General features: G+C 33.8%; 1 pseudogene; it reads left to right on the plus strand.

Annotated features, from left to right (window-relative positions):
* The window catches only part of LOC137619159 (dipeptidase 1-like), a 44,000-nt pseudogene that overhangs the window by 7,153 nt on the left and 16,847 nt on the right, over window positions 1–20,000 (plus strand).

A 20,000-nucleotide genomic window follows, 5' to 3' on the forward strand; every position in this document is an offset into this window, starting at 1 on the left:
TATTGGAAGATAAATGGCCTTGTTTTGGAGAAATATTGGAAGATAATGGCCTTGTTTTGGAAAGATATTGGAAGATAAATGGCCTTATTTTTGGAAGATATTGAAAGAAAATGGCCTCGTTTTGGGAAGATATTTGAAGATAAATGGCCTTCTTTTGGAAAGATATTGGAAGATAAATAGCCTTGTTTTGGGAAGATATTGGAATGTAGATGGCCTTGTTTTGGAAAGATATTGGAAGCTAAATGGCCTTGTTTTGGGAAGATATTTGAAGATAAATGGCCTTCTTTTGGAAAGATATTGGAAGATAAATAGCCTTGTTTTGGGAAGATATTGGAATGTAGATGGCCTTGTTTCGGAAAGATATTGGAAGATAAATGGCCTTGTTTTGGGAAGATACTAAATGATATTGTAATGTAGATTGCATTGTTTAAGAAAGTTATTGGAATATAAATGCCCTTGCTTTGGGAAGATATTGGCATGCAGATTGTCTTGTTTGGGAAAGACATTTGAAGATAATTGGCCGTGTTTTGGGAAGATATTGAAAGATATTGGAATGTAAATGGCTTTGTTTTGGAAATACATTGGAAGATAAATGACGTTGTTTGGGGAAGATATTGGAAGATATTTGAATGTAGATGGCCTTGTTTTGGAAACATATTGGAAGAAAAATGGCCTTATTTTAGAAGGATATTGGAAGATAAATTGCCTTGTTTTAAAAAGATATTGGAAGATAAATGACCTTATTTTGGGAAGATAATGAAAGATTAATGGCCTAGTTTTGGAAAGATATTGGAAGATAAATGACCTTATTTTGGGAAGAAATTGAAAGATTAATGGCCTAGTTTTGGAAAGATATTGGAAGATAAATGGCCTTGTTTTGGGAATATGTTGGAAGATATTGGAATGTAGATGACCTTGTTTTGGAAAGATATTGGAGGAAAAGTGGCCTTGTTTTAAAAATATATTGGAAGATAAATGGCCTTATTTTGGGAAGATAATGAAAGATAAATGGCCTTGTTTTGGAAAGATATTATAAGATAAATGGCCTTGTTTTGGAGAAATATTGGAAGATAAATGGCCTTGTTTTGAGAGGATATTTGAAGATAAATGGCCTTGTTTTAGGAAGATATTTGAAGATAAATGGCCTTCTTTCGGAAAGATATTGGAAGATAAATGGCCTTGTTATGGTACGATATTGGAATGTAGATGGCCTGGTTTTGGAAAGATATTGGAAGATAAATGGCCTTATTTTAGAAAGATATTGGAAGATTAATGGCCTTGTTTTAGAAAGATATTAGAAGATAAATGGCCTTCTTTTATGAAAGATATCAGAATATAGATGGCCTTGTTTAGTAAAGATATTGGAAATTAAATGGACTTGTTTTGGAAAGATATTGGTAGATAAATAGCCTTGTTATGAAAAGATACTGGAAGATAAATGGCTTTGTTTTGTGTAGATATTGGAAGATAAAGGGCCCTCGTTTTGGAAAGATATTTTATGGTAAATATTCTTGCTTTAGAAAGATATTGGAATAAAAATGGCCTTGTTTTGGAGAGGTATTTGAAGATAAATTGCCTTATTTTGGATAGATATTAGAAGATAAATGGTCTTGCTTTTAGGGGATATTTGGGTGTAGATGGCCTAGTTATGGAAAGATACTGAAAGATAAATAGACTTGTTCTAGGAAGATATTAGAAGATCAATGGCCTTGTTTTAGAAAGATATTAGAAGATAAATGGCCTGCTTTTTTAAAAGATATTAGATGATAAATGGCCTTGTTATGGGAAGATATTGGAATGTAGATCACCTTGTTTTGAAAAAAATATTGTAAGAAAAATGGCCTTGTTTTTGGGAGGATATAGGAAGATAAACGACCATGTTTTGGAAAGATACGGGAAGATAATTGACCTTGTTTTGGAAAGATATGGGAAGATAGAGGGCCTTGTTTAGGAAAGATATTAGAAGATGAATGGTCTTGTTTTTGAAAGATATGGGAAGATAAATGGCCTTGTTTTGGGAAGATATTGGAAGAAAAATTGCCTTGCTTTGGGAGATATGGGAAGATAAATGGCCTTGTTTTGGAAAGATATTGGAAGATGAATTGCCTGGTTCTTGGGAAGATATTAGATAAATTGCCTTGTTTTGAAATTTTTTTGGAAAATTAATGCCCATGTCTTGGGAAGATATTGAGAAATTAATGGCCTTATTTTGGATGGATATTGGAATATACAGTAGATGGGAGATAAAGGGCTTTGTTTTGGAGGAAAAAATATTGTAAGGTAAATGGCCTCGTTTTGGAAAGATTTTGGAAAATGAATGGCCTTGTTTTGTTAGATATTGGGAGATGAATGACCTTGTTTTGGAAAGATATTTGAGGATAGCTGTCACTGTTTTGGGAAGATATTGGGAGATAAATGGCCTAGTTTTAGGAAGATATTGTTATATAGATGAATTCTTTTATAAAGATATTGTGAGGTATATGTCCTTGTTTTGGTTAGATATTGGAAGATAAATGGCCTAGTTTCGGAAAGATATTGGAAGATAAATGGCCTAGTTTCGGAAAGATATTGGAAGATAAATGTTACTGTTTTGGGAAGATATTGGGAGAAAATGGCCTAGTTTTAGGAAGATAATTGTTATATAGACAACCTTTGTTTTTGGAAAGATATTGTAAGGTATATGTCCTTGTTTCATGAAGGTATTGGAGGATAAATGACCTTGTTTCGGGAAGAGATTGGAAGTATAACTGTCTGTGTATTTAGACGATATTAGTATTGTTTTGGAAAGATATTTGTAGATGGCCTTATTTTACTAAGATACTGAAAGACAGATGACCTTTTTTGGGGGATGATATTGGAAGATAAATGGCCTTGGGTTGGAAAGATATTATTAGTTAAATGGCCTTGGTTTGGAAAGATATTAGTAGATATGTAGATTGGTCTTTTGAAGATATTCTAAGATAGATGGCCTGGTTTTGGGAAAACAGTAGAAGATAGATGGCATTGTTTTGGAAAGAAATCGCAAGATAAAACATGCGGATTTAAAAACAAATGGTAAAACACATGACGCTGTTTTGAGAAAAAATAGAAACATTTATGAAATTGTTTTAGAATAGATTGGAAAGAAACTTAAAGATAATTAGTATTTATGGGGAAGACATTATAAGGGAGAAAAAAATGGAAGCCAAGTGATGCTAGTTTGATATATATAAAACTGTAAGATAAGCGATGTTTTGTACAGAAATTTAAAAGTAATATAAATATTTTGGAAAGTAACTAGAAGATATACGACGTTGTTTACATTAAAATAAAGGCTGGAAGATGGTTAATGTTGGTTTGGAAAGACATTAGTCAAGCGATATGATTTTATAAAGAAATTGGTATTTGGTCGCTGTTGTGTTAGGATGTAAAAGAAAGGAATACAATATTGTTTGGGAAAGAAATTGAATGATGAACTACATTGTTTAGGATAAAACTAGAAGATAGGTGATATTATTTTGATATGAAATTTAAGAAAAAACGACACACTTTGAAAGGACTCAGAGGATACCCTGTTCTTTTTTTTTTTTTTTTTTTTTTTTTTTTTTTTTTTTTTTTTTTTTTTTTTTGAAAGCAACAGGAAAATATTCAACAGGGATTTTGATGGAAATAAATTCATATTGAATGTTATTTTGGAAAATAAAATTTATAATGTTCATCTGTTTAATAAATAGATTATGAAATATAGATTTTTCTAATAAATAAGAAAAGAAAGACACAACGTTGTTTTAAAACGAAATAAGAAATACTTTATTATTTTCTTTAAATGATTTTGATGAGAGATAACATTATTTTAGAAAAGAGATATGCAATTTAGCTTTGATTAGAAATTTAAAGATACACAAGTTTGTTTTGGAAAGAAATTGGAATAAAGACAATGTTGTTTTGAAAAGACTGGGAGGAAGGACAATGTTCTTCTGAAAAGAAAAAAAGAAAGATATGTAACATTCTTTTCAGAATAAACTGATATAAGCCTATGTTGTTTTTAGTAGGAAAAGTTTAAAATGAGGAAATCTGAACAAAAATTTTAGGTATTTTTTAGGAAATAGATTAAAAGAGAATGAGAGATATGATATACATCATTATTTTTGGTATAGAATAAATAATTCCTTTGATAGAAATTAGGAGATAGACTATTATGCTTCAAAATAGAAATTACAAGACAGAAGATATTGTTTTAGAAAGAAAATACTGAATAGAAGGTAATGTTTTGAGAAGGATACGCAGCCTTGGGTTTTAAAGAAATTAAAATACAGACGAAAATTTTGATTTAGAAATAAATTGGAAATCAGATTATGCTATTTTGAAAAGAAAATGGCAGATGCATGATATTTCGAAAAGTCTTTAGAAATAAAATTGGAAAATAGGCAACCTTTTTTTAAAAACATTGATTGATAGAATAAGCTTCTATGTAAAGAAAATTAAACATAATTCACTTTGCTTACGGAAGTTTTTGAAAAGTTCAGGATTTTTATTTTTTTTTTAAATGAAATGGAAAACTTAAAAATGATTGACAGACTATCAAGAATGATGTACCGAAGACTAACTCTTATGCCAAGGAAAACCAATAAAAATAAAATCCAATTACTTAAGGAAAACGTTTGGGAAAATAAAAATAATAAATATAACTCGAAGGAAATATTTATAAAAAAAATGTTGATCATTCCTTGTCAGGAAACCAATTTATGCGAGAAACCACTTTGGAAAATTGTCTGAAGACGAGAAAGAAATTTTGATTAAAAACACGAAAATAATTCATAAGAATGGTTTAAGTTTAAGGAAAAAATGGACAGATAATGTCACCCATAATTCTGGCAAATGGTGGATAAAAAGAGATAGTGATGAATGTAAAACTAAGCAGATATTATTATTATTATTATTATTATTATTATTATTATTATTATTATTATTATTATTATTATTATCATTATTATTATTATTATTATTATTATTATTATTATTATTATTATTATTATTATTATTATTATTATTATTATCATTAAATACTAGGCTATAACCCTAGTTAGAAAAGCAAGATGCTATAAGCCGAAGGGTACCAACGGGGCAAAATAACCCAGTGAGGAAAGGAAACAAAGAAATAAGTAAAATACAAGCAAAGAATATACAATCAAAATAAAATATTTGAAGAACATTAACAACATTAAATTAAATCCTTCACATACAAACTATATAAACAAGACAGAGAAATAAGACAGCAAAGCATGACCGAGTGTACCCTCAAGCAAGAGAACTTTACCCCAAGACAGTGTAAGACCAAGATACAGAGGCTATGGCACTACCATACACTAGAGAACAATGGTTTGATTTTGGAGTGTCCTTCTCCTAGAAGAGCTGTTTACCATAGCTAAAGAGTCTCTTCTACCCTTATCAGGAGGAAAGTAACCACTGAACAATCACAGTTCAGTAGTTATCCCCTTGAAGGAGAAGAACTGTTTGGTAATCACATTGCTGTCAGGTTAAAGAGGATAGAGGAGAATATAGAAAGAACAGGCCAGATATTCGATGTATGCGTAAGCAAAGAGAAAACGAGCCGTAGCCAGGAGAGAAGGATTCAATGTAGTACTGTCTGGCCAGTTAAAGGACCCAATAACTCTCAACGGGTGGCTGGTTTCCTATAATCTACTCAAAAGAATTGGTCTTGATTACCTACGTTCTAAAAGACTGTATTTACGACATAATGTTTCCAGTTGTCTAAGCATTATTTCCACGGCCAATTTAAAAGCCATGTAGGACCTGGTTAATTCAAGGGGCGTGTTTCTAAGGATCAGAATTATGGGAGTTGAAGGAAAAAACAGGACTGTTCTCTTTACTTTTTTCAGCTTTCGTAATTTTTGAGTTTTAGAAGTTTTCTGAAAAAGAATTAATATTGATAAAATATTTCCTGAATGACTTCAAGATGAAATAAATAAAAGTAGGAAATGGGGTAGATCCAAAGACAGGATATTGAAGGTATTAAGGTTTTTCTCGTAATTTTAGTTTGTAGCATAAAAAAATCTCAAAATGTTCATGGTTTAAAATTTTGTCTTACCATATACAGCTAAATCTCAAAATAGTGGTAAATGTAGTTAGTACTGTAATTAACAATAGAATACTTTTCAAATCATAATACAATGAACAATACTGTGGAAGGTGTAATTATCAATAAGTACTTTATAAATTTTGATTAAGAAAAATTGGGGTTTTTTAATAAATGATAATAGATAAGAGTCTACAAACTATTCATAAATAAAAACTATCAATTACTCAGATAAGAACCAAAATAATAAACAAAGTCACCCATAAAATAAATTAAAAAATCATATGAATGAGCATATCTTAAACTCCTAAATGTTCAGGAAACATTAAACAGGTTAAATGGTAAGAGGAAGGAAGGGGGGAGAGAGAGAGAGAGAGAGGAGAGAGAGAGAGAGAGAGAGAGAGAGGGGGGGGGGGGAGAGTTATTGCTAAAATACATATAAAGGAAAAATACCGTCGGAGAGACGGAAGTTGAAAGCATTAGTTCTTGATGAAATGGAGGAAAGAATAAATTCAGAAGAAATGCATTAAGGCGACACGGGAAAGGGGCAACTTCCTAATGTTTAGCCATTAAGGGTCGTGAAAGCGAGAGAGAGAGAGAGAGAGAGAGATGAGAGAGAGAGAGAGAGAGAGAGAGAGAGAGAGAGAGAGAAGAGGGATCGTGTTTCTTAGTCAGGAAAATAATAATTGGATCCCCCCAAAAAACAGGAAAATGGTGACTGGGTGTCTGAGTACTCCAGGAAAATAAAATCGGGTGCAGAAAAATGAGGAAAATAGCAACTGGGTCTCCAAATAGCCAGTAAAAGGGTGATTGGCTATCAAGAGGCCAGCAAAAATTGTGATTGGCTATCAAGAAACCAGGAAAATAGTGGTTGGCTATCGAGAGACCAGGAAAATAGTGATTGGCTATCAAGAGACCAGGAAAATAGTGGTTGGCTATCAAGAGACCAGGAAAATAGTGGTTGGCTATCCGAGAGACCAGGAAAATAGTGATTGGCTATCAAGAGACCAGGAAAATAGTGGTTGGCTATCGAGAGACCAGGAAAATAGTGGTTGCTATTGAGAGACTAGGAAAATAGTGATTGGCTATCAAGAGACCAGGAAAATAGTGGTTGGCTATCAAGAGACCAGGAAAATAGTGGTTGGCTATCAAGAGACCAGGAAAATAGTGGTTGGCTATCGAGAGACCAGGAAAATAGTGATTGGCTATCAAGAGACCAGGAAAATAGTGGTTGGCTATCGAGAGACCAGGAAAATAGTGGTTGGCTATTGAGAGACTAGGAAAATAGTGATTGGCTATCAAGAGACCAGGAAAATAGTGGTTGGCTATCAAGAGACCAGGAAAATAGTGGTTGGCTATTGAGAGACTAGGAAAATAGTGATTGGCTCTCAAGAGACCAGGAAAATAGTGGTTGGCTATCGAGAGACCAGGAAAATAGTGGTTGGCTATTGAAGAGACTAGGAAAATAGTGATTGGCTATCAAGAGACCAGGAAAATAGTGGTTGGCTATCGAGAGACTAGATAAATGGTTGTTGGCTATCGAGGAACCAGGAAAATTGTGATTGGCTATCAAGAGACTAGATAAATGGTGGTTGGCTATCGAGAGACCAGGAAAATAGTCATGGCTATCAAGAGACCAGGAAAATAGTCACTGGCTATCAAGAAACCAGGAAAATAGTCATTAGCTGTCAAGAGACCAGGAAAATAGTGATTGGCTATCAAGAGACCAGGAAAATAGTCACTGGCTATCAAGAAACCAGGAAAAGAGTCATTGGCTATCAAGAGACCAGGAAAATAGTCATTGGCTATCAAGAGACCAAGCAGGAAAATAATGATTGGCTATCAGGAGACCAGGAAAATAATGATTAGCTATCAAGAGGCCAGAAAAATGGTGGTTGGCTATCAAAAGACCAGGAAAATAGTGATTGGCTATCAAGAGACCAGGAAAATAGTGATTGGTTATCAAGAGACCAGAACAATAGTGATTGGCTATCAGGAGACCAGGAAAATAATGATTAGCTATCAAGAGACCAGAAAAATGGTGGTTGGCTATCAAAGACCAGGAAAATAGTGAGTGGCTATCAAGAGACCAGGAAAATAGTGATTGGCTATCAAGAGACCAGAACAATAGTTGATTGGCTATCAGGAAACCAGGAAAATAATGATTAGCTATCAAGAGACCAGAAAAATGGTGGTTGGCTATCAAAAGACCAGGAAAAATAGTGATTGGCTATCAAGAGACCAGGAAAATAGTGATTGGCTATCAAGAGACCAGAACAATAGTGATTGGCTATCAGGAGACCAGGAAAATAATGATTAGCTATCAAGAGACCAGAAAAATGGTGGTTGGCTATCAAAATACCAGGAAAATAGTGAGTGGCTATCAAGAGACCAGGAAAATAGTGATTGGCTATCAAGAGACCAAAGGAATGGTGTTTGCAATCAAGAGACAGGAAAACAGGGATTGGCTATCAAGAGACCAAGAAAATAGTGATTGGTTATCCAAAGACCAGGAAAATTGTGATTAGCTATCAAAAGACCAGAAAAATTTTGATTGGCTATCAAAAGACCAGAAAAAATAGTCCATTGGATTTCAAGAGACCATAAAGATAGTGATTGGCTATCAAAAGACCAGGAAAATAGTGATTAGCTATCAAAAGACCAGAAAAAATTTTGATTGGCTATCGAGAGACCAGCTAAATAGTGATTGGGTTCCAAATTTCTTTGAAAAGTGAAGCTTAGTCTTCATAAGGAAAATAGCATTTTGGTCTTCTAATAGCGAAAAAATAACAATTTGACTTCTACATAGCCAGAAAAAAAGGAACTAGAAAGACAGCTACTAGATCCTCAGTTAAACAGAACAATGGAGACTGGTGGTCTCAGCTTAACTACAAAATAGCGAAAAGGCGACCCTGTCTCTCAGTAGCCCAGAATATAGCGCATGGTCTTCGAGTAGCCATAAAAGATGTCCCATAGAGAAAGAAATAGCGTATAAAGGACAACATTCTCATCTTAATCATTAACTCCGGTATCGAAGCTTCGAGTTTGAAACCGAGACTAGAAACCCGGAGGGAATTGTTTGAAAACCAAGAGAAAGGGAATGTAATAGAAGACAATAACCAGCCGGCCAGGAGAGAGTAAATGAATTATTGGTAACTGGAAACGGAGAGGGGAGAAGGGAATGCTAGAATAAAGAGAGAGAGAGAGAGAAGAGAGAGAGAGAGGAGAGAGAGAGAGAGAGAGAGAGAGAGAGAGAGAGGTACTTTACGTTGTTGAAAGACAAAAGCACTGAAGACAAATAACGTCAGGAGGGGGAAAAGCTATTGCCTTCAGAAGCAGAGAGTCATTAGTTCAGGGCAACGTCTCTGAAGCAGTAATTAATACCACGATTTTTTCTTATCGTCGGTTCCAACGTCTTCGAGATTTGATGCTATCTGGCTTTGAGAAATCTATTTGATTTTGTGATACGGTGCAGGAATCTCTTCTTGGATGGGGTTAGAAGGATTGGAGGATTAAGAATTATGGGAGTTGTGAATGCATGAGTAAGATTGGAGAAATACATTGAGAATTGTTGAAAAGGAGATAGCATGTTTGAGAATTGTTGAAAAGGAGTTAGATATAGCATGTTCGAGGATTGATGGAGATATCCGTTTGAAAATCAGTTTGCAAGTGTAATATTTTTGGAAATATTCATTTTTCAAGTCGAGAATTGTTGAAAATGGAAAACGATGGAGAAATAAGTTTTAAAATCCTTTTGGAAATATAAAAAAAAATATATACTTTATTCCAGTAAATGAAATAAAACTAATAATTCTTTCAAAGTTTAACGGTGTTGATTAGATAATCATAAATCATTTAATAAATTCGTATATGTAAATCATTCACAATCATCTCTCTCTCTCTCTCTCTCCTCTCTCTCTCTCTCTCTCTCTCTCTCTCTCCTCTCTCATTAGTGACCCTCCTTTCTGTGAAATCTATTTCTAGTATTCTACAGCAACACAGCTCTCCTTATATACATGCAGAGTGGCTCTCTCTCTCTCTCTCTCTCTCTCCTCTCTCTCCTCTCCTCTCTCTCTCTCTCTCTCTCTCTCTCCTCTCTCTCACAAAGATTCACTATAAGATACATTGACAATTTTTTAACCTAAAATTCAAAATGTTACAAAATTTGTTAATTTTTTAAGTCTCATTCAGCTTCATCTGTATCGTCAATATAATATTCTTCCTATCTTCCACAGATATATATATATATATATATATATATATATATATATATATATACTATATATATATATTATATATATATATATATATATAGCTACATTATATAGATATACTTCTCATAATCATATTTTCCTAACATAGATTCTCGGTTATAATGTTTGTTTTGCTATATTAGGTGTCAAATTCTACAAATTGATACTATAAAACCACGAATGAATATATGTTCTCTTTCATTTCTTTTGCCAATACCTACTTTACTTCCGTTTTCTTAATAATTATCTTTCACAGTGTCACCTTTAATATCTTTAAAAATAGTAGTATCTATATCTGAAGTATTGGTAGTAATTTTTATATCTTCCTAATTCGGTACAAGAGTGTGATTTTAGCCCCAGGCTGGACCAACAATAAACTGACATTACTGTCAAGAAGTAAATATTACTTATATTGTTTCTCAGTTCTACTTCGAAATAGGATCGTAAGCTATGGCTTATTATAGAGCTTATATACAAACTGGCCTACTCATATATAGTTTCAACCCTAGATTCTGGAGTAATGTTTTCTCTCTCTCTCTCTCTCTCTCTCTCTCTCTCTCTCTCTCCTCTCTCTCTCTCTCTCTCTCTCTCTCGTCTTTTATGTGTATTCTTACTCCCATGGTTCTGGTATATTGTTTCAGTATTTACTACATTAGGATTTAAAGTAATGTTTCTTTCATCATAAGCTAGACACCTCAATATTTGTTTCTATCTCCAGCATCTGAAGTAATGTTTCTAACATTTAAGTTAGACACATTTTACGGTCAGCTACATCAAATCGTAGATTCTAAAATGTACATCAGATGTTTTACTACCTTAGTAATTAATTACAGCGATAGAAAATAGCAAAAAAGTAAACAGCCAAAAAAATAATAGCTAGAAAAGATAACAATAACTATATCTAAGAAGAATAGTATTTTCAATATTCTAAAAGAATCATAAATTACTTAAATTCACCGTAATGGTCTACGAGGCCTAAATTTATAAATATCAATGATGTGAGAACTCAGATGATGAAGAAAACTCGGCTCCGGATTTGGAAGGAGTTTCCCAAAACGTAGTTTCAAATGTCGAAGATGATAATCAGTAACACAGCTTATGATGATATTCGATCTTCCAGGATCTCCTTGGTTGTGTATATAAAATATAATAGCGTTATAAATGAGGTATACAATTTAGTGCATGTGTCACAAATTATGTCACCAAAAAATCGTCTCCTAAAGCATTAAATATGCTCTTACTGTAAAATGCGCTATAGACATTTTCTCCGAAAGTACATAATGGAATCTAGATTGTTCCAGAATACAACGACATATTTAAGATACAGTACAAATCATTGCAATGCTTTAATCTTAACATTAACGTATAATATATAGAAATAACCTTCCTCACATGGCCTAAAACATAATACTGATATTTCTATTCGACATTCAACAATACCTTTTGTCTCCCGGATCTGAAGTAATGTTTCTTACTTCCGAATCCAGAACCTACCATATCTGTGACCTATCTCTCGAACAGCAAGTAATGCTTCTCTCCTTTACAATGCTTCAATCTTAACAGTAATATTAATATATAGATATAACCTTCCTCACAGTTCCTAAAACATATTATTGATAATTTTAATCGACGTATACAAACCTCTTTCGTCTATTCCCATCTCCCGGATCTGAAGTAATGTTTCTTACTTCCGAAGCCAGAACCCTCATATCTGTGACTATCTCTCGAACAGCAAGTAATGCTTCTCTCCTTTACCATGCTTCAATCTTAACAGTAATATTTAATATATAGATATAACCTTCCTCACAGTTCCTAAAACATATTATTGATAAATTCAATCGACGTATAACAACCTCTTTCGTCTATTCCCATCTCCCGGATCTGAAAGTAATGTTTCTTACTTCCGAGGCCAGAACCCTCATATCTGTGACTACCTCTAGAACAGCAAGTAATGCTTCTCTCCTTTACAATGCTTCAATCTTAACCGTAATATTTAATATATAGATATAACCTTCCTCACAGTTCCTAAAACATAATATTGATATTTCTAATCGACGTATAACAACCTCTTTCGTCTATTCCCATCTCCCGGATCTGAAGTAATGTTTCTTACTTCCGAATCCAGAACCCCTCATATCTGTGACTATCTCTAGAACAGGAAGTAATGCTTCTCCCCTCTTCCGTGTCTCCCCTTCCACAGATATCACAACAGTGTTCAAAAAGGGGAAGATCGCCAGCCTTATAGCCATCGAGGGAGGACATGGCATCAGTAACAGCCTGGGCACGCTGCGGATGATGTACGAATTAGGGGTTAGGTACCTCACTCTTACTCACGCCTGTAATACGCCATGGTAAGGTTGTTTGTTATTATTATTATTATTATTATTATTATTATTATTATTATTATTATTATGAAAAACTACACTTAGGACTCCTGCCCCAATCATCCTTACAACATGCAAATATAATTTATAATACATACATATGTATATGAACTATATATATTAATGTGTATAAGTATATATGAGTGTTTATCTATAATGTGTATATATATATATATATATATTATATATATATATATATATATATATATATATATATATATATATATGTGTGTGTGTGTGTGTGTGGTGTGTATATGCTGTATATATATCCATATGAAATTTTATATTTATACGCCTATATATATACACACACACACACACATATATATATATATATATATATATATATATATATATATATACATATATACATATATTACATATATATATATATATATATATATATATATATATATACAGTATATATAAGCATACACACATAAGCATGCCCAAACAGGTTTTTAAACCTCCATATAATTCATTCTATAAAAAGATTAACGAATCATTAATACACGTTTTAATACCCCTCTGTTAATTCTCTCCTTAATTAACACCTTCTGAAATATCGCCAAAACTGACGTCTCTCATTTATCACGGACAAAGAAATCCTCCAAGCTTTGATATTTATGAAGGTGCGAAGCAGTGACCCTTGATATTGCAACGTCAACTCATCAATCATAGAGAGTAATCAGTAGTCAGTTAAAAAAGATTTTAAAGATGAATTAAGTTGAAATTGCTTTTTTTTTTTTGGATTTGAAGATTATCTGAGTCATTGTTTTACTTCGACATATGTGCATTCATGATTTACATATGCACAGGTAGTATGTGTATATATATATATATATATATATATATATATATATATGTATATATATACATGTATATGTATATATATAATATTTATACACACACATATATATATACATACATATACATATGTATATTATAAATATATGTGTGTGTTATGTGTATAGATAGGTATACAAGAGGAATATATATGTGTGTATGTGTGTTTGTATATATCTATTTATCTATCTACCTGCATATATGTATATCTATGTAAATATAATTTTATATATATACATATATATATACATACATATATATTCATATAGTTTGATATATTTATAATATTTACTTGTGTATATGGATAACTGTGTGTATTAAAACCATTTCACACAAAAGGAGATCGCTCCAGGAAAAAAAAAAAAACACTCAAAAGCCCCACTTATTCAACAACTCATTCATGGATGAACCTTGTGTGTAGTAAAACTTCCACATCATCAGTCACATTTTAAGGTTCCAACGACTGCTCCTCAGCCGTTCATCTAGCCTCTACACACTTCCTTGCAATTCACTAGTATCTTCCACAACTCTTGTGTTTCCCATCATCATCTCTTAACCTCATAATTTCTACTAACAAGCTTGTCATCCTTTATTTTTACATGAGGGGTTGGCTTCAAATGTTATAATGATGGTAGCTGTCCTATTCATCCTTTAACTATGGAAACTATTAAAGCCTCTCACATCTTTTGGACGCTAAGGCAGTTTTGTTCAAACACCTCCTGTGTTCCTTGCTGTCAAAATATCCTAAACCTGTCTCACTACCTATCCGTTTAAGCTCCTAAACCTGCTAACTATACAGAAACGTACAGTCACCCGTTTTCAACAAGCTAACAAACACCTGGCGATCGTTGGACTTGGGTTCGAGTCTCACTCAAGCTCTATAGTTTCCTGTAGTCTTTGCAACCTCACCATCCTTGTGAGCTAAGAAGGGATTTTGGGGAGCCTACAGGTCTACCTGCTTAGTTATCTGCAGCCATTGTCTGGCCCTCCGTGGTCCTAGCTTAAGTGGAGAGGGCTTGGGCGCTGATCATATGTATATATGGTCAGTCTCTAGGGCATTGTTCTGCTAGCTAGGGCATTGTACACTGTCCCTTGCCCCTGCCATTCATGAGTGGCCTTTAATTCTTTAAACAAGTCTTCAATTCTCTCTTTAGCATCTTTGATTCTACCCATGGTATCAGATCATCTCATAATACCTTACGCAGATATTAGCTTCCTATTTTCTCTACTTGTTTAACCACCTTAGTAAACTTACCACAAAGGTGTCATCCTCTAGGACCAGTTGTTCACAAACTTTTTGGTATCGTTACACCCGGTAGTTATGTGAAGTTATAATACAAAAGAAAAACTATTGAAATACTTAATTTCTAATGTATTCATATTTAAGAAATTAATCTTACTTTTACTCGTCTTAAGGAATAATGAATTTAGATATTAGACATTATTCGTAGGACAAAAAAAAAATCAAAATAAAAGCATTGGTCATTTTATAGAAAAAAAAAATTATTTAAAGAATTTTTTCTTTGATGATTAATGTAAAGATATTGATGTTATATTATTTATGAAGTTCATATCGCTTATCAGGATAAACACTCTTTCATCTGGATATTCCAAACTTTGGTTTTAAGATGAACTTAAGTCGGGAACCTGTCTCTAAAGGTTAAAAGGTCACTTATGAATCTCATAATTAGCAGCGGCAATTGACAGTAACAATCCCCTAGCAGGACAATGTCATAGAGACTGACCATAAATACATGTGATCTACACCAAAGCACTATCTCCATACAGGCTGGGACCAGGAAGGCCCAGGCAATGGCTGCTGATGACTCAGCTGGTAAACTTATAGGCTTCCCAAACCCCCCCCCCCCCCATCCTTAGTTCACAAGGATGGTGAGGTTGCAGACACTGCAAGAAACTACTGAGTTTGAGCGGCTCCTGAACCCCAGTTCACCAGATCACCATTCAGGGACGTTTCCAATATTCCATTCAGAGTTTGACGCAAAAATGACTCGACTCTTCATTCTGGTAATCAACTTGCCGAGTTTTATCCACTCTTTGCTGCTGCTGTGTCACTGTCCTCAATAACCTCCCGTCAACAGTAAATAGGTTTAGCGAGCCAAGGTCTCTTGGGTCTCTTCATCTCTCTCTCTCTGCTCTACCGAGTCTACATTATCCATTCCTCGATTCTCCTCCAGAGCTAACCAGCATATGCCTTTCTACTTAGTATTGCAGTCAATAGAGGAAAATCAAGAGGCAAAAATTACCTCATCAACTGCAGAACTGAATACGGTAGAGACACGAAGCAATCAACAAAAGTGTTTGTCAATTTACTTATATCACATAGATTTCTTTTCTCTTTTGAGATTGAAAATAGCAAATGCTGCTCAAGATATAAATCTATTTGATGCTTCATTGTCTATTTCTTTATTCGTTTATCTATAATTATTTCAAAGAACTATTACTTTTAGTATGTTCTTTATTATTGGGGCAATTACCAAAAGTTTGAGAACCACTGCTCTAGTTTCTCCAAGTGACCAGACTTAAATGTTGTTATTTCTACCTAATTCCTCAATTTTAGATTTACTAAGTATATTATATTCATCATTTTATAGCAACTAAAAGAAAAAGGAAAAAGAAATAAACTCTCCCTCATCTCCCAGACAAACCCTCCTCAGTACTCCAGTCCGGAGACAATACACTTTAAATCAATAATTCCAGGACAAAGAATGATGCATGAGATCTGCATTTCCAGAGTTGATTCCTGGAATCAAGAATACGAGGACCTCCTACTCGGTTCACCAGATAGTAATGCATTTTCTACACTGTTAGATGTTCATTTTGAGCCAATTCAAATTCAGAAGTTAATTTAACTTCCAACAAACTTTTCCTTGTTTGATTACCTTCCACGTTACTGATTCTCTTTGCTTGGAAGACGAAGTCTTGATTCACTCGTAATCTAAGTTTTCTAAACTAGATTTTTCTTTATTAATCAGTTAATTGAGGCTACTATACAAATCATTCAACAATCGATTTTTTCTATAACAGGGGTTGGCTCTTAAGACACGAAAATAGAATAATCCCTACATCATTCACACACAAGACTCATGAGTAACTCATATTAGCGACCTCACAATCGAACAATACCTCCCCTCATTCATTCCTTGGAACCTATCCTCTCTCTAGATGTGAATTCCACACCCTGGTCAGCCAACAACAATTCATAATTAATTTCATCAATTATTTGAGTATCAATTCTTAAGGATCACAATTTCCATGAAAACGGTGTATATCCTTTCAATGAGAGAGAGAGAGAGAGAGAGAGAGAGAGAGAGAGAGAGAGAGAGAATAATTTTACCCAAATAGGGTAAGGATTACCATGACAAGACGTCATGCTTTAATGATATACAGTCTTTGTGTCTAAGTGTTTTTTTGCTCTTTGGTTTCCTTCTCCTTGCTCTCCCCCCGAGGCTGCTGCAACCCACAATAGTCGACTAACAATATGGTACATAAATCTCAAGAAAGAATGAATATGAGAGAGATATTAAAGAAAATCTGAATAATCAAATAAGATACAACATAACACTTCTGGATTGTTGAATATTACTAAATCGTTTAAGAATTTCAGAAGTATCTATCATAACCAGTAACTATCATTATGATTATAATTGGTTATTATGTTGTCATCAATGTGATTATAATCGTTATCTTTCTTTTCAGGGCGACTTCCTCTGTCGTAGAATCTAAAGGAAATAGCCTAGGTCATTCTGGGCTAACGGATTTTGGGAAGGTAAGTAACCAAACATAAATGCAACTACACACTTTCGCATTAATGTCCCCAAGTAATCTTACACATTATTTTTCTTCTTATTCATCATCCTCATATTCATATGCTTTTACTTCTTCTTCTTCTTCTTCTTCTATGTATTCCTAATTCATATTTTTTCTAATCCTGCAGAGAGTAATGTAAACACAAGTAAAAACTTTTGCATTCATATCCCCAAGTAACGAAAATAACGTAAGCGCAACTAAACGCTTTCGCATCAATGTCCCCAAGTAAACTTACACATAATTCTTTCTCTTCTTATTCATCATCCTCATATTCACGTGCTTCTATGTCTTCTTCTTCATCTGTTTTTCTAATTCATATGTATTCTAACCCTGCTGAAAGAAGGTAAACGCAACTAAACACTTTCGCATTAATGTCCCCAAGTAATCTTACACATTACTCACCTTCTTATTCATTTATCTATTCATATGCTTCTCCTTCTTCTTCATCATCCTCATATTGATATGCTTTTTTTTTTTATCTTCTTTATTTCTTTTTGTTCTAATCCTGCTGAAAGATCGTAAATGCAACTAAAACTTTCGCATTAATGTCCTCAAGTAATCTTACACATTACTCACCTTCTTATTCATCTATCTATTCATATGCTTCTCCTTCTTCTTCATCATCCCCATAGTCAGATGCTTCTTTTTTCTTCTTTATTTCCTTTGGTTCTAATCTTGCAGAAAGAACGTAAACGCAACTAAACACTTTCGCATTAACGTCCCCAAGTAATCTTACACATTTTTCATCTATCTATTCATATGCTTCTCCTTCTTCTTTATCATCCTCATATTCATATGCTTCTTTTTCCTTCTTTATTTCCTTTGGTTCTAATTCTGCAGAGAGTAATGTAAATGCAATTGAAAACTTTTGCATTCATATCCCCAAGTAACAGAAAAAACATAAACGTAACTAAACGCTTTCGCATCAATGTCCCCAAGTAATCTTACACATTATTTTTCTTCTTATTCATCATCCTCATATTCATATGCTTTTTACTTCTTCTTCTTCTTCTTCTTCTTCTTCTTCTTCTATGTATTCCTAATTCATATTCTTTCTAATCCTGCAGAGAGTAATGTAAACACAAGTAAAAACTTTTGCATTCATGTCCCCAAGTAACAGAAATAACGTAAGCGCAACTAGACGCTTTCGCATCAATGTCCCCATGTGATCTTACACATTATCTTTCTTCTTATTCATCATCCTCATATTCATATGCTTCTACTTCTTCTTCTTATCATCCTAATATACATATGTTTCTCCTCCTCCGTCTCCCTGTTTCTAACTCACCTTCTTTCTAATCCCCACAGAAAGTAGTGCAAGAGATGAACCGTCTGGGGATGATGGTGGACCTCTCCCCACGTGTCGACCGCAGACAATGCGGGACACACTCGAGGCCACCAAAGCCCCCATCATCTTCTCACACTCGTCGGCCAGGGCGCTTTGTGATAATCCTAGAAATGTGCCCGACGATGTCCTCAAACAAGTGGTAAGGAGGATCTAGGATTTCGTCCGCAGGTTGTTTTGGTTGTAGAGATAGTTTCTTTACTTAGGTTTTCTTAGCTTTAAATGATTGTTTATGGGTAAGTTTGGGCTGGCCTAAGTGGTCCTCATATTTGTGTAGGGTAGTTGGTTGACTGTTGCTGTAGGGATTGGGTTGCAGAAGGACATAAGCTGAGAGCTGAATCTGAAAATATTTGCTATAAGTCAAACAATTGACGTTATACACTCATGTACAGACATTATGTATATATATATATATATATATATATACATATATATATATATAGAAAGAGAGAGAGAGAGAGAGAGAGAGAGAGAGAGATAGCATATAAAATAATATATACTTTATACATGCATACATATGTGTAAAGATAATTTTAGATACAAATAAATATATACATACACACACACACACACACACATATATATATATATATATATATATGTATGTTTATATATACATATATATGTGTGTATGTATGTGTGTCTACATGCCCAAGAATAACAGAGAGAGAGAGAGAGAGAGAGAGAGAGAGAGAGAGAGAATTTTTTTTAAAAACTAATAAAGAACAAGAAAGATATCTCCCCCATAAAACCAATATATCAATAAAACTTTTATAAACCAAAGTAGAACAAACCCACACACAAAACCACCACTACAAGCCTTAACGAAAAAAAAATTCCAATTAAAAAGTTAATAATGATATTCAAATTCCCCTCGAACAAAAGTCTCTTTCCAAGAGGCTGAACATCAAGACAGCCATAACAAAAGTTATGGAATCATTGCATCCCTTCATCGCACTTAAGGGAATCATTCTCTTTCAAGTTTGGAGTCGCTCCGTGCCAAGTTTGGCCTTCCAGAATAGCAGGGAGAGAGAGAAACTTTTATTGGGGGAGGAAGTAATGCTTCTCTGATTACGTAATTGCTCTGGACTTTGGTTGGGAAGGCTGCTCACTCAGATTACAAATGCTGAGGTGTGTTTAAATTTAAAAGGAAATAATGTATTTTAATTATTATTATATGATGAGGGGTAGGTGGAGAGGGTTTGGGTATGCTCTTCGCACTCCCCAAGAGAGTTTAGTTCACCAAACGTTCAGATGGGCTCCACAAG

The sequence above is a fragment of the Palaemon carinicauda genome, chromosome 25 (genome assembly GCF_036898095.1).
Source record: "Palaemon carinicauda isolate YSFRI2023 chromosome 25, ASM3689809v2, whole genome shotgun sequence".
Classification (NCBI taxonomy): domain Eukaryota; kingdom Metazoa; phylum Arthropoda; class Malacostraca; order Decapoda; family Palaemonidae; genus Palaemon; species Palaemon carinicauda.